The 17075-nt window shown below is 43.3% G+C and overlaps 1 long non-coding RNA gene across 1 annotated transcript; it reads right to left on the reverse strand.

Annotated features, from left to right (window-relative positions):
* Positions 1-13418: 13418 nt before the first annotated feature.
* On the reverse strand, positions 13419-16727 carry LOC143259453 (uncharacterized). The gene is made up of 2 exons (XR_013033369.1): positions 16587-16727; positions 13419-14361 (listed from the first exon to the last, which is right to left on the reverse strand). It is a non-coding gene; the product is annotated as an uncharacterized LOC143259453 (long non-coding RNA).
* Positions 16728-17075: the final 348 nt, after the last annotated feature.

The raw sequence follows: 17075 nt of genomic DNA on the forward strand, positions 1-17075 counted from the left end.
GCGTTCCACAAAGTTCTAGACGTTTAATTAACAAACAAGCTTCCCCCGTCGCGCTTTCTGATTCCAACCACCAGATTTTATCTGTTACTGTTGCACGAATAACAAGACTCAATTTCGTATGCATTAAATGCACAAAGTAATATAGAATTTAAATACCGTGACTCACCAAAATTACCTTGGATTGAAACTATTTCGTAGTTAAAATGGCTTCGAGCGCAAAGGGTTAAAATAATAGGATTCATGGAACATGGGGACATGGTACGAAAACGGTGTTCCATTACAGGTACACGACCGTGTTTTACTTTTTTTTTTAATTTAATTTATTTAATGTCGCATCTGCTTAATAGCAATTAACGACCATTTGTGGGATAACATTTGCAGGGTTGCATGTAGTGTAACATATACAATAGTTTTGCATTGTGTTTTTACATTATTTTCTTAATCTAGGTCTCTTAAATTACTATATAATTTCGCTAAACAATTTGGTTTCTTCTAACCTTTGTTTCACTTACGCCAAATATTTTTTATTATATTTTTGTTGTATGTGCCTTAGATCCACATTTGTCTCGCTACTATTTCCTGGAATTTCAATATTGTCGTGTTTACTTTCGCAGAGAATTATATTTTGGTATCTGTGCAACTCGTTTTGCAAATCACAGTAAATTCTCCCTAATTGACGGTCAGATTGTTCACAAAAATGGACTATTTGGGGAAAGTAGATACGATTATTCGAGCCTTCCGCCTCGTCTTTATAGTCATAAATTTATAGTATATTATATTATATCTATATCATAGTTATAATTTTTATAGCATCGCCTCTTCTCAAATTGTTCATTTCTGTTCCCAAGCTGAGCGTCAATTAGCGAGAATTTACTGTAGATAGTTAGAATTGAAGGTATTTTTTATTTCCTTGATTACGCTGGGATTACCAATAAAAATTATACAAAAGTTTCCTTTTTCAATTTTTCAATTTTTTATTGTTCACTCGTATTTCTGATCCATGTCGAATAAATGTTTGACAGTTCATCACGCAATCCAGAATCATCGATCTATCGAACAGTGGTATAAATATTCAACAACAACACTTTTCAATTCTAACTGTTGAAAAAGAAACTTCAGCCTCGGACACAAAAATTAATCTATAGTTTACTTAGGACTGAGATTCGAAAATATCAGATTACGTTTCCGCTGGTTCCGTCAGCTCGCACCGACGGTGATGTAAACTGTATATCAAAGATATACCGCCATATACCATCGCCGATGTCGTTAGAACACATCGTGCTCTGACCTTTAGTGATCCCAGTAGCGCGTATACGATGTAAGACGCGACGAATGATCGTCTCTGATTGGTGGAGAAGACCACACCAAAAAAGGTATATAAGCAGGCGATTTTCAGTTGCCGGTCCCTCAGTTGATTTTGGTCGCTCAGTCGGTTCGTACATATACCTTCTCTCAAATAAAAGTAAAATAAAGCTTTTTAACCCTTTTAGTGCCGGAGGCCGATATATCGGCTCTTGCTGCACTGGCGAGAAGTGCCAGAGCCGATATATCGGCCCGCGCCTTATAGCGCTTTATAATAACAAAATTTTACACATTTACAATATATAAATATAAATATAAATATAAATATAAATATAAATATAAATATAAATATAAATATAAATATAAATATTTATGTTATTATAATGAAGTATTATGCAAAATTATATCACAAATATATTTTATGACAACATAATTTTGTTTCAGCAATGTTATATTACCTATAACAATTACATATTTCGGAAGAGATAATCCGTCCGGCACTTACCATGTACCTTCGAGTTATTTTTTATGTTTGTTATGTAATACTATTTATCTTGTTACAAAATATATCAGAAATGCAAAGTATATACTTTGTAATAAATGATCTATATAAAATCATGATGAAAAGATGACTTTTTGTATGTGCAAATACGTTTTGTAAGAGAGAACTGGACTTTTACCTTCTTTATGATCATTTATACCTTTGTTATTTATATAATTTTCAATGAATATAGAAAATCTAGTATCATCGTTTTGTTCTCTATTTCGTCCTTAATTTACTGCTTCTTGAATCGTGTAAATATTGTTTCCTGTTTGGTTTTTATGAGCATCTTCCCAAACCCTAGTAAAACCGTGAAATTCGGCCGGTTATTCTCGCATAGGCGCCTCTTTTTCGCATGGCACTAAAAGGGTTAAGAAAAAGAATTAATATCATATTCATTTGAGAAATAATCCAAGCCATAACCCCAATACTAACAAAATCGTCTCGCACCCCCTGAAAATCGTTCGGTAATAGATCCCTCGACCTCGTCCGTCGCCGCGAATGCGATCATAAGTTCCGAGGCCTCGCGCGATCCCGAGATCTCGCCGAAGATGGCAGAGTATCCAAGGGGTAGCGGAACGACGCGAATCTTCGAGGAGGGTTTCTTCGAGGTTGTCGAAAGGACTCGTAGGCAGAGGTCGTCGTTCCCTCGGCGAGGATCGACGGGGGTTGGGGGTGGGCGAAGTTAGATTTCCGCGTCATTACACAGGCGTGGCGCAGGTCCCCGAGTTAATTGAATGCAGCGTGTGTTGACAGGTAGGCATATTGGCAGGCAGACACGAGAGACGGAGAGAAAGCTCGGGCCGGAGGAGGAAGAAGGAGGCGGATGGAGACAGAAAGAGCCTGGGACGAAACGAAACGAAACGAAACGAGACGAAGACGACGAGAACGACGACGGGGCTCCGGCTGACCAAGGTTTGTGTCAGATGCGGTTGCGATATCGGCCCCACGTCCACGGCTCTTCGAAGCCGTGTACCTGTCATTTTCGGTGACCGTGTCATTCAGCCCCTTCCTCTCTTTCACGGATCCCTTTCTTCTAACTAGCCACGTTGCCGGCAACGGGATCGCCGATACCGGGACGCATCCGGCCAGCCTCGACGCGACTAGACCCGCGTTTCGAGATAACCCCTCGGGATACCTGGACCAGATCCGTGGCTACGCGACGATCTCTGTTCTCGCGGGACGGCCTTAGAACGCAAGGGACACGGACCGCGGGAACCGGAGGCGACGGCTCGTCCACCGATTTCTCTGCGTGAGAAATGCTCGCGACTCTTCGGTGTGTTCTGAAAACAATGAACAACTCCTGTGGTGGTCTCAGAATCGTACGTCATGGAACTCGAAGGACGGTAAATTCTCCCTAATTTTTCTTCAATTTGTAGAAACGAGAATAAACAATTTGGGAAAACGAGATACGATTACTCGAACCTCGCGGCTTATTTTTATAGTTGCCGATTGTTTACTATTGCAACAACGAGATGCAAGGCTCGAATAATCGTATAATCGTGTAATCGTCTCAAATTGTCCATTTTTGTTTACAAGCTGAAGAAAAATTAGGAAGAATTTACTGTATTAGTATTCTCAGTTTGACGTTCTAATTACGACGCGATTTTCAGGAATTTTTTCGAAGAAAAAAACCGAGTATTATAATTCAAAAGTTGACGTACCTTTTTGGCTAATATTCGATGGATGTGCTCAAATTTTTTGAAGCAGTAACAATCTTTACCTTCGAAGTTTCAACAATAATAGTGAAAGTGTTTCGAAAAACATATTCTGCAAACGAATGCGATTCTGTTGCTGCATTGATTCTGATACAAAGACTGGAAAACATTACTTAATTTCTTAATTGAGTCAGAGACTTGCAAGAAAACGATTTACACCCGATTTACGCCCAATATACGTCACGAAGACGTGTTTCGTTTGACAAGATACGCTTACGTCAACGTTCCACGTGTTCCTTGGTTATGTTGTAATTATGCACGCCGTCGTAATTATGATGAAGACTTCTATATAATTTCTGTTGACAATCCCAACAATATATATATATATATATATATATATATATATCCCAACAAAAAATCTCTTAAATTCTAACTCAATAAGTCTAACTCAATTCTAACTTACTCCACCATGAAAAATTTAACGCTAGAACTACCGCGTCCTGACTAATATAAACATTATTTTATGTCAATGATAAGATCTCGGATTTATTTAAACTTCCTACGATTTTTATTATAATACATGCTTGAATGAAGAAGTTCGTATAAAAGATTCCGAGCAAAAAAATTTTTACAGCAGCAGGGATTTTAAAAGAAAAGCTCCGGAACCGGTCATTTTCATTGGTTCGGTAGTTTCAATCCTCCAAACTGGAATAATAAATTAGGAAAAGGTACCTGTTATAAAACGCAGCTGACACAAAGGATACAAATAAAAAATAGATAGCGCATACCTAAATGGATGTAAAAATTCTACCCAAATATTTGAACAATATTATCCTTATAAATTCACTCGCACAAACACTATTATACAGCAATCAAGCTATAAATCAAAAATACCTATTCGAATACGTGTTTCATATTTAATGTGCCTATTTTGGAACACAGATCATCATTCCAAGCGAACATACTCCGTCGAGTTCGTGACAATCATTTATCAAAATCGTTCTCCTATCAAAATTACGACTTTCAACTAATGCAGCGATTTTCGCGAAACAGACAGCAGCGAAGAATTGATTGCATCGAGTGAAAGAGTGTTCGAGTTGTTCGACATCGTTGCTGTGCGTTAACGTTCGCTGGATAATTTGCGATGAATATCATCCGGGCGATCGATACATCCGCATCCTCTCCGTCTGCTACCGTCGATACTCCCTGGCCTCGTCTCGAGCAAGATCTCACGTGGTAGTCGATGCTGATGAACATGTACTTATGTTACAAAGAATTCTTCGACTTCTGAACTCCCAACACCGTTCCACTGACGAATCGATGTGTATTCCTCTTGTCATTCGCGGAACAGGAATGATTACACGGTCCCAGAGCGGTTAAACAGGTCGCTGTTTCGAGTTCGAAAGGACACGATAACGTGTGCAACGTTTTATTTCGCTCTTTCGAAATAATATATCCAGGCAGATAATAATTTAACGACCGGCACTGAAATCGATCGGAAATTAATGATTAACTTGTACATGTCCGCAACGATGGATCTTGTACACGAGCGACGGTGGTTAGGCTTCATTAAACCCCATTGAGCGCGAGTTAGATTAGATTTTTGAATAACTTGGCAAATTCTACGACGCGCGAACACGGCGCGTAGAAGGACATTGAAAATAAGAGTCGGTATAAATGAACGTTCCGGTTCAATCGGGCAGTGACAGATTACGGAAAGGGTGGAGATCCACCGCTGTGCGGTTGCCACCGTGTTGAGATCGTCAATTAGCGTCCGGTTTGTCGAGGAAATGACGAAAAGTACGACACCACGTCAGAAAAGTTGCGTGTAACGCTTCGCAAAAGTGAACGCACCGTATCAATGAGTTCAATGTTCTTGTATCAAGTAGCAAGGAAGATGTCTCTCTAATGAACCAACTCTTAGTTGCCGTTTTAACTTGTCTACTGTGACACTTCTTCCAACGTCTTCTGATTCTGTATTGTTTTTTGTATTATTTTTGTATCGCGCGCCTGATGAGTTCGAGCCTGTTCGCTCGTGCAACATTTTCTAAAATATGAAAAATTAACAAATAAGCATCGGTTCGAAGGACGACGTAGCAATTTTTGTCGGTGCAAAGGTTTAATTGCTATTTTAACCCTTTGCGCTCGAAACCATTTTAACTGTGAATCTAAAATAATTTTTCTGACCTACACTGTCTCTATTTTACATGACAGAGCGCATTTTATGCGTGCGAAATTGAGTCTTGCGACTTATACAACAGTCATACTTTTAATAATTTTTCAAATTCAAATTTTGTTGATGTAAGAATTATTTTGGAATGTGATATAAACATTATTTAGCGGTGCCTCGGAGTCGCCACTCGAGCGCAAAGGGTTAATCGTTGAAACTGAACGGAGAGAGATTCCTTTTCAACGAACCTTTTCGTCGTTCCCGCGGAATTTTCGCAATGTCGCAGTTATCTCTCATTAGTGAGCCAATAAAGAGGGAAAATTGCACTTGTCGCCGGAAGACAGGCGCGAGACCAGTTCTGTGGATGCTCGGTAACGAGCGAAAAAAAAGCGAACAGCTCCCGGAAGACGTAAACTGGATGCTCTCGTGCACCGAGCATGAGGAACACGAAATCAACAAATCGCCGATGATTACGGACGAAGATACCGTTTATCTCTTATCCGCAAACACGCCGGGATCTCTGCGTCTATTATCGGCGGAAGGAATCAAGAAAGCTTAGCCCGCGTAGATTAAATTAAAATCGGTCTTTATCGGGGGCACTGCGCACTTTCCCGTTATCTCGACGCTGACCGATAACGCGTGCACGTTTCTTAAAAGCATCCGCGAACTTCTTGACCGTGAATCATGCGGTTGACAATTGCAATTGACAATCGCGATCGAGAATTGCTCGGCCACGACGCGCTGGCGTGCCGCGTCTCGCTATTTTTCTGAAAATTGTGTTCCCGGCAAACACGTTCGCTCTTCGAAAAATGGGATTTTCAAGGGAGATTGCTTCGAGCACGATCCCCCGGTATTTGTCTTCCGAGATGGGTTCGCCGGGAGCAAATAACGAGGGATTTTATACTCCTATCTGCTGGGAAACTCTGGGAGCGAAGCATCCCTTATGACTTCGTCGTTTCTATCCTGAGATATGTAGATGTTTGTTATTTTTATAATGCTCGTTATAATTCTCGAAGTGATGCTGTTCAGTTACTACTAAAACGTGGATTCTTGTGGGAAATAAAAATTATCTGCATCGATTGAAAAGATACAACGATCAAGACATTTGTTTCTTTTCATTCGATGTAAATTCTCCGCAATTTTCCTTCAGCTTGTAAACAAAAATGGACAATTTGGGAAGAGAACATACGATGAGCTTCGCGGCTCATTTTTACAGTTGTCGATTGTCAACAATTGTGTCGAATAGTCGTGTCCTTCTGTTCCCGAATTGTCCATTTTTGTTTACAAGCTGGAGAACAATTGGGGAGAATTTATTGTATTAATTTTCGTCTGGGATCCACACAGAAAATCCACAGCCGAATCCCTGCTATTTGTGGCTTCGATTTCATACATCTAAATTCTGAGGGCGAAACATCCCTTACGAATTCGCTCCTTTCTGTTCTAAAATATATAGGGATTTCTCACAACTTCTTAAAATGATACCGTTCAAATATTACCAAACAATGAATTCTCATGCGAAATAAAAAGTTATCCGCATCGATTGCAATAATACAACAATCGAGACATTTGTTTCTCTTCATTCGATCTACTCATTTTTGTACATATTTTTGTACGTCATTTTTATATGAATCTTTGCACGTCATTTTTGTATGTACATACTTATTACATATTATTTTCTCGAGGTTATGTCAAGGTTATTTACACGCATATATTTTTGTACTTACTTTATATATTTTATATATATATTTTAGTATTACTTACATATTTTTCTATGTCATTTTTGTATGCATCTTTGCACGTCATTTTTATATGTACACACGTACTACACATTATTACCTCGTGGTTCGATTTACCCGCAAATAAATAACGTAATCATGGGCAAAAGTATGTGCGTGCTAATAAGTGCATGAAAGAGAATCGATGAATTACAAAGATGTGGGTCGCGCGTTTCGGCAATCGAAGAAATCGGTGTTTAATTCCGGTGAGTCAGCACTAATCATAGAAAGTATTAGCGACTGTTATTAGCCGGACAGGTAACTGGCAAACAGCTTATAGTATATTCGGGGCCTGTTTACGGCCGAACGAAAATTACACGGCCGGTACCAGCCACCCCTTGGTTCGACGCGTCCATTCATTAACACTTCATATCCCGTTGCGACGTGCTGGTAACGAGCCTGTCATAATTACCGCGCTAACTTTATTACTGCGGATACACGCTCTCCTTGCCCGAGCTATGATACTCGTGCGTCATAGGGCAAATCGAGCGGGCACCCTCGTTCGATGGGAAACACGCCCTCGAACCCTTCTAGCTCGAAACCTTGCTGCAACTTCTACCTTGTTACGTATCGCAGTAATATTTCGACTTGGAACACTTCGGGCAACATATGTACATACTTTTTCCTATCGTTTGCTGAAAATTCGAGTTCAAAGAACTTTGTTTCCCTTGTTAATGAGTTTAACCCCTTGCCAGCCAAGCAAATTTCACGAAATTTCCAGCAAATGATTTTCATTTACTTACAAAAATTAAAAAATTATCTATGAATACATAGAATACAATTCATTTTCTTACAATTTTTTTTTAAGTTGTACATTTATTATATTGTATGTTCAGTTACTTAAAAATAACTAGGGCCACAGTTTTACAATTTTCCGAAGCTTCTACAAATTTGTGTAATACCAATCACTCGAAATAAAATATTAAACATAATTCTAAACAGAATCGACGGGAGAAAACGGTTCTCTGGGATCGACGAACGTAAGACCAAAATTCTAGGTCGCATCTTCGATCGAACAAGATTGAAATCACGAATCAACGATGGCCGAAGCCTGAGACTTGCAAGAAAACGGGACTCGAGTGGTATAAGAGCGACGCTTCTTTTAAAAATAAATAAAACCAAATGAAAATCGATAATTACGAAACAGAAATTGCTGTCCCGCATTTTCAGTCGAACAGAATTAAGATCGCGGAGCAACGACGGCGGAAACGGGGACCGGTGGTGCGAAGGGAGGCGGCCGGGTACGTGCGACGGTTTTTAAAAAATTGCAGGCGTGGAATGCAACACGGTCGCAGCATGAGAAAAGCGTGCTACTTTAGACGGTATCGGGGATCTCGAAAAGGGCAATTTGCGTTCGGGAGGCGTCCACGTCGTCGGGCAAGCGCACGAACAATGAAATTCTAATCGGATTGGGACCGAACATTGGCTACCGTTCGCGGCGCGGCGGCCTTTCCTGCCTCCCCGATGGCTAATTACATTTATTCAATATTTACGATGATAGGATCAACGTGTGGCGAGCAACGCGGAGCCCACGGGGCCGTGAGTCAGGTTGAATGAAACGGCATATCGAGCATTGCAGCGTCATTCCACGATCGAACCGGGTCCGTCGGCTTTGCTGATTCCAGCACAGCTTTTCTCACCTTCGCGACACACCGTTTTATTAGAAGCGGCTTTTTACGCGTGGACGCTCTGCTCCGGCAAAAAGGAAAGCCAATTTCCTGTCGCCGTTTACTCCGATCCACGCACACATGTGCACACCGATATATATATATATATTTTACATACAAATATATATATATATATATTTTTTTTTCTTAATCGCCCGGAAAATAATAAACGAGCGAGTATTCCCGCAAGAAATGTGTATTTAAACGTTCGTACGCAGCCGAGGCCGTCCGGCTCCGCGCGATTCGAGTTAATCGCCGGCAGGAGCTATTAGACGCGAATGATCGCAGCCATAACTTTCCAGCAAACGCGACTGCGTGCTCGCTTTAATTGTTCGAAAGCCTCGATGCTTTTTTTATGTTGTTCGCCATTTGGAATTGTGGCTATCGCGTTTCACCTGTTTCGCGGAAGATCGCCGATTTATGTGGTTTGCGCCTCGAAGCGCTTTGGCCGCGGTTATTTCTACCGGTGGACAATTAAATCGTGCTTGGAACACGGCGAATGAAACGATGAGTGTCGTTTCAGTACCGCTCCATTGAAAACGGACAGGTACCTGCCGGATTTATGGCGGCGGGGAAGCGGACCTTTAGACGCGGCTCTCCGTTGGCCGTCCTACCGGTCCAATCAAGCAAAATTAGTCTTTGAACGCACCATTTTTGTCCAGGAGTATGGGAATACAGGTAGTCCTCTTACAGCACGGCATCCTATAACACGATTTCGCTCTGACACAATAAGAAAATTACGAAAACCTTTGTACGACACTGTACTTCTGCAGCACTGGATAGCATGATTCTTGTTCGACATATTTAAACACTAAATTACCTTAAAATAATGACGGGAAGGAATAGTAAACTATAATGCCTTTACATGAAGATATAATTATTATAATTGAGGGTATATATAAATATGTATCCTTCCGCTGAAGGAAGCCGAAAATTCAGAAGCGAGCTGCAAAATTGTCTATCTTCATACCGTGAAATCTATAATGATCTTGTAAGAACCAGGAAACAAATCAAAATTGCAGACTTTTTAAAGATGGTAGAAGGTGCAAGAAATCTGAATGAAGAAGAAGGTTCAGAAAGTGAAGATGATATCGTTCAACCGAAAAAAAACCATTCTCGTTCCATTGTACTGAGTAGTGGAAAGGAAGAAATTTATTAAATTAAGGTTACATTAAATGAAAATAATATTTTTTGTTCTTTTTTTCGTTTTGTGTTGTTTCTAGATTGGATCAGATTTATTTATATACTTCCTGTGGTTTTTATTATAATATGTGCTTCAACAAAGAAGTTCGTATAAAAATGTTCAACAAAAACATTTTTATAGCATCGGGAATTGTAAGAAGGAAAATGTGTTGAAAGAACTACAGTAAATTCTCCCTAATTGACGCTCAGATTGTACACAAAAATAGACAATTCGGGAAGATAAGATACGATTATTTGAGCCTTGTCGCTCATTTTTATCGTTTTCATCGATTGTCGACAACTATAAAAATGAGCCACGAGGCTCGAATAATCGTATCTCCTTCTCCCAAATTGTCCATATTTGTGCTTATGCTTGTCCATAATTGTCCATTATGAAGTTTCTGATGAAAAGAAAGCTACAAGAGAGTACCAGCCTTAATGAACGACAAAAGAACGGTCGAAGGTTCATCGAACACCGGTAAAAGAATATTTGAGGCATCTCGAAATTGAAACAACGAGGTTCCCGCGAGACTATCGATTTCCCGCGAGCAGTAGGGAAGACAATGAAAAGATACAAAGGGCATTTGCAACGGGATCCCCGACGTATTCGTAAATACACTCGATTACGGTCGCGTCGGTGCTCCAGGCGGGCAAGAACCGGCACAGTTAGAGCAGCAATCGAGGAACTCTCATACAGAATGATCGATGACTCCATTGTGCGGGGTTTCCCATGTCCCTGGTACGATTCCGTGCCGTGCCGCATACAAAAACCCGGGGGCCGCCATTTCGAAAATGGGCGGAATTATGGAAAAATTCGGCCCCGGAAGATCGATCGGCCCTCCGACCCCGTCCGTCCGCGCGCAGATTCTCCCTGCAATCCGATAGTTGTTGAATTTAGATCTCGTCCCGGGCTCGATGACAGCCGAGGTAGCGACGCCGAAAAGGGAACATCTGGATCACGAAGGAAAGGGAGAAAAAAGACCATGTGACGAGATCGGGAAATCGATTTTGACCGTGAAAATTCAGGTGAAGATGCTTCGTCGAGCGAGCCCGTGTCTTAATTCCTTAGACCGATCGTCGCGATCGTGTCACAGAAGTATCGCATGTCAAAGAGGAAGTCTCGTTGTTCAACGAATTTTCACAGAGCTGAGAAATAATTCCATCACTTGCACGCGAAGCTATTTTAACGCTAGATTTAAGGAGCGCTAGAAGCAGCTGTTTTATATTAGTTTATAAAAGAAACAACAAGACTCGTTTCAGTGGCATCAGTAGACGTTTATTAGTGCTATCGTAACACTTCTCTACATTATATTCTTCACATTCTATCTTTACGATCCGAACGATCGTAAATTAAACAATTAGTGACCTAGCGTTGATTGTTCTATTATCTTTGTCTTGAACGCGCTTGGAATTCAGTTCATTTGCCGAGTAAAGAGTCGCGGAATCTAAAAAATCGCCCAGGAGCTTCCAAATTCATTTTTTAATGGTCAACCTGCGCGATGAGAATTTTCGAAGAAATACTGAACGCGTTTGAAATTTTTGTGGCAAAGTCGAGCGGCGTCGGACGTCATTCGCGAGAAGATCAGCTGGCCGATCGATCGTTTAAAAGATCCACGGTGATCCAGAGACCCGTTCATCTCCGGTTCAAGGTTGGCAATCAATTGACTCGCGAGCAGAGACAAAAGAATCTAGAAAACCGCGGTGCGCACGCTGGAGTCACGTCGAGAACGTGATCGACGTGGAGAACCTGAAAAATAGGAACGGTGCTTTCTGCAAAATTCGGGCGGGGCAGCCTCGTCGAAGGTATCCGTCCCTCCAGGGACCGGCAGCCTCTTTGCTATTCCGCCTCTGCTACCTTTATTCCACGCGGTTTCCTGACTTTCTGCGTTTTCTCGATAGAATAGAGACGGCTCGGCTCCTCTGTGGGCAACGCTATCTCTTATAAAGAGCCAGTTTTCTGACAGAATGCCAGCGTTCGAGACTCTCAATAGACAGCTGTCCGTCAGCAACCACCCGCTGGATTGTTGTGACTGGTTGCTTGAATGACAAGAGGACAGACAGTGCAGCTTTAAACGTGATATTGTCGGCTGCAATTATTGTAGTCCGCTTAAATGAAACGTCTTGGTGGCCGACGGACCCGTCGCTGTCCATTCTTGCTGTTGACTTCGCGGTTCTTACACGAATTCCTATTGTTCGCCATTCTCTGCACATTACACGCTGGCTACCACTGTATTAATTTGTTTAAACCGATTGTTCCCGGCAAAATTTTTCCTTTGGATTGTTGGAACGCGCGCGAACTTCGTTTGCACTCTCGTAGGAAACGGTGAAGATGTTCCACGAATTTAAGAAAAATAAACAACACAACGTTGTTGGCGATTTTGCTAAAAAATGCTGCTTCAATCTTCGTTCGTCGTTGAAAAGAATAGCTTCAAAGGTTAACAAATATCAAAATTCGACCGGTAAAATTTTCAGAAAATCAAACTAATTTAACCTCCTGCGTTGGAAATTTATCGATTGGCATCTGTGATTTCTAGCACAGTTATTCACAAAATTAACAGTCTGTCGAAGATCTTTGTTAATAATCTTGTTCACTTCGACGCGATGCAAAATACAGTAAATTCTCCCTAATTTTCCTTCAGCTTGCAAACAAAAATGGACAATTTTGGTGGAGGAGATACGATTATTCGTGCCTTTCGCCTCGTTTTTATAATTATTGACGATTGGCAACTATAAAAATGAGCCGTGAGTATAGTAATCGAATAATCGCATCTCCTCTTCCCAAACTGACCATTTTTGTGCACAATCTGAGCATCAATTAGGGAGAATTTATTATAGTTCTTTCAACACTAACTATCAAACCCTTCAAAATGATTGATTTCTGATTTTTTCTTTTATAATCCTTGATGCTATAAAAATGTTTTCGTTGGACACTTTTATACGAACTTCTTCGTTGCAGCACATATTATAATAAAAATCGTAGGAAACGTAAATAAATCAAATCTTGTCATTGTTATAAAACAATATACATTAGTCACGTTTAGAGCTCGGTAGTTTAAAATCTGAAGGAAACTTAGGGAGAATATATTGTACATCTACAATGCAAGGATACATCATTTTATTCCATTATTCCATTATTTCCATATATTTCATAGTTCCATTATTTATTTACTTCCTCGTTCCTGACTAAAAATGATACATATTAGAAGAAAGTTAAAATTTATTACAGCGAAAGGTACTTCGACCCGTTTACATCCTAAATGTCCTCCCAAAATTCGGTTTGTTCAAATACATCGAAATAAAAATAAATGTTTACAATTAGTCAGAAATTGGAATCGAGAGCTACTTCAGAAACTGGCTCGATTTTCAACGGGCACGCTTCAGCCATTTTTCCAAGAGCGCAGCGACGAGTCTCTGCCGTGCGGGTTCGACGCAACTGATCAGAAATTCGGTGGTTCGCCGGAGCAGGTCGCACGGGGAAATAAAGAAGCGCGGCCCCGAGGCAAGAAAAATCGAAGGAAGAAGTTCACGAAGGAGGACGGGACAGTTCGGGAGTAAGTTGACGGGATGTTGTTGGTCGCAGATAAAAGGGAACTGCAGCAAGGCGACTGGGGCTTAGCATGACAATGCAGGTGCCTCATCCCACGTCAAAACCCAGCGTGGCGCCACGACGAGATAGGTACCAGACCGATCGACTGGTTTGTAATTGTTTAAGAGGATTAGCCCACGGGGCGAACTTTACGCGTGTCCAACGCAAGCAGAGAAGGGCCCCGAGGGGGGCAGAGGACGCGGCAGAGAGGATCGCTGATATTTATCCCGACATTAGACTCGGCTAAACTCGAATTTACTCCTCTGATCCCGGAAAATTCCATTAAAACGTACTCGGACTGTTTGGACGAGAAATCACACGGCTCATCGGGCAACAACCGTGTGACCGGCTCCTAAACCCCGTAATCTCGGCCCGGGAGATCCAGCAGAGGGTATAGATCTCCGAGGAAGTCGGGATCGATCCCACAGGCACACTCTCGATCGGCGGTGAGACGGTTCTTGCTGAATGTCTGGAGAATATCTGGAACCAAAGTAGACCAATAAAAGTTTTACGTAGATCAGTAATTGTTAAGCAAAACTCACCTTTTCGTGATTTCAATAAATAGACTATGGTTTTTTGTTGAACTTCAACCCCTTGCCGTATTTTAACGAGTTAAGTATATATATATATATATATGAACGATTATTCTGTTCTTCGAAGTTCGGCAAAAATTCCGTTCTTTCCTCCATAATATTTAAATATCCAAGGAAATGAGGGCACACAATGAAAACAAATGTTCATCTTCTCCTAAGAAATTATTAAAAATGATACGGCAAAGGGTTATCGCGTCGGAGCTACACCGCAATTTTGGCGGACCGAAGCCGAGAAGTTAACCGGAGCGGAAAAGCTTAGGCATCGTTGGGCAAGAGTGTTTATCCTCTAACGCGGCTTTTTACTGCAGCGACGTTACAACACATTCGTACAGTCGTGACAAATTTTATTGCCGGTTTTATGGCAGCAACATTGATCATAAATATTCAATTTCGCCTCGGTTGATGCGCATTCGTATTCAATGCCCTTTTTCTGAAACATTCGTATGTTTATTGAACCGATATTGAGATCCGTTGGCGACGGTAGAAATGTTGCAGAAGCATATCCCGGTGAACCAGTTTACGGCAAAAAAAAAAAAGAAACGAGCAACGAACGCTGGGAACATTCAGTCGCCGGTCAATCGTTTGGCCGCGACGCGAGATTTACCATGCGCCGATCCAGAATCGCTTCACCGGTGCCAGGTTTTGCGGTGAGCCACTCGGTAGAAAGTTGCGCAGGTAGCAGCAAACGGTTCGGGTGACAATTAAGCAGCATTTCAACGATTCGTGCCGGGTTGCGACAGCGTGGAAACGCCTCGCGCAAAAGTGGAGCAAGCCGCGGAAAGGCTTGCGCCCGGGGTACCACCGATTGGCCCGGTGCCAATTAGCAACTTTATCGGGCAGAAGGCAGGAGGAGACACACGCGGCCATAACGAACACCGACGAATCGAAGGAGCGAAAGGGACGGATGTAGGCCGGCCGTGGCATGGGAGTATGTACGGGCGCGTTCAGGTGAAAAAGATCGGCCGACAGTGAGAATCAGAACTATGAGACGTCAGGGAAGTTCGATCAAGATGAAGATTTCCTGATCTTGATGGGGCCGGGAGAATGGACGGCGAACGGATGTCGCGGGTGGCCGCAGGTGGCGCCCTCGGTATAAGCTCATCTGACTGAACCGCTGATACGGGACCGCTCTCCTAAAACTTTCACGGCGGAATGTGTCATCCTGTCACTGAACCCACATGGGGTACCAGACGTCCCATGGGCCCGTCACGCGTCCTTCGAGCTCTCCGCCGGCGCTCTTCCCCGTGCGATCCATGGGATCCGGACAAACGACCGCCTTTGCACGCGCCGCCCTTACGTAATAACCCCGACCAATGCATCGACGCAACGGTGCAACTTCTGTGTAATCTGAGGTGGTCGGCGTTGTTTTATACTGCACTGGTTCCGTCGTGGTTCGTCAGGTATCGCGGTTTCAAGGATACGGGGAAGGTTGTACGAGATTTCCTGCGGGAATCAGCATCTCTAGAAGACGCGTCGGAGACACGGTTACATGAAAATGAAAGCAACTCTCGTCGTTCCTCCCGCGTGTTCCCAACTTGCGCTTGTTCCAACAAGGGGATCTGTGTGGCTCCCGTTCGCTGCAACCGGTGCAGAAGATGTTTATTTCTCGCGAAAGAAACGCCGAAATCTAGCCAGGGTTGAGCAGAATCAACCCTCGGGTGGCGAACCAGGAGCGTGGTATCCCCCGCGGCGTCTATCCTCGCTCTCGAGCTTACAAATCACGCGGGTAATTCCTACAGTAGGATAGGTTGTCGGGTAGGAAGGTAGGCTTGTCAGCGGGACGGGGACCACGCGACCAACTTTCTCGGCGATCTCGCGTCCCGTAATTAACCCATCAGCAGTCAGGGCTTAATGAAAGTGCAGGACGACGCGTCGGTGCCCGTAGACAGGTGGGACACGCGTGTACACAGAGAGGCGACTGGTCGCCTCGGGGAAAAAGGACTCGTAGGAAAGAGCCTCGGTGGCTGGCAGGAAGGTAGGCAGGAAGGCAGAGGGTGGCAAGAAGGGGAGGAAGGGGGGGAGCAGAGGCATGAGAGCCGGGTAGCTGGTTCCGCGGCGGAGGGACGGTGATCCTGGAAGGTGGGTACGGAGATATAATACTCGACTACCTACCCGCTACGATAAGTGTCAACTGCAGCGTGCCAGATAAAAAGAAGGAACGAAAAATAAAATTTCGCCTCGGTGATCCATCATGAGGCTACGGACGCCGGACGCGCAGGCTCGTCCCCCATTGGCTGGCACCGCCCACCGGCGGTCACGTGAACGACCGATAGCGGCCGCCCATCTCGACGGAAGGCAGCGCCTCCTCCGGTTAGGCGTACGCGGGGCAACGCTTCTGCCGCTGCGCCGAATGTCCGACGAGGAGCAGACGAGAACGGGCCGTGGGAGCGAGGAGGACGCGAGAGCTGGACGCACGGCAGACCCCTGCGGCTCTCTCACCTGCGTGCAGGCTGTCGACCGTGCCGCCTTCTGGCAGCGAGTACACCTAGCCAGTCCACTTCAGCGACCCTCGTCGATCGGATCGACGCGATCACGGTCTCTCTATCATCCTCCTCGCGAGTAAAACGCTCCGCTCCCGCGACCACTGCCGCGACGCTCAGG

This window comes from Megalopta genalis, chromosome 5 (assembly GCF_051020955.1).
Source record: "Megalopta genalis isolate 19385.01 chromosome 5, iyMegGena1_principal, whole genome shotgun sequence".
Classification (NCBI taxonomy): Eukaryota; Metazoa; Arthropoda; class Insecta; order Hymenoptera; family Halictidae; genus Megalopta; species Megalopta genalis.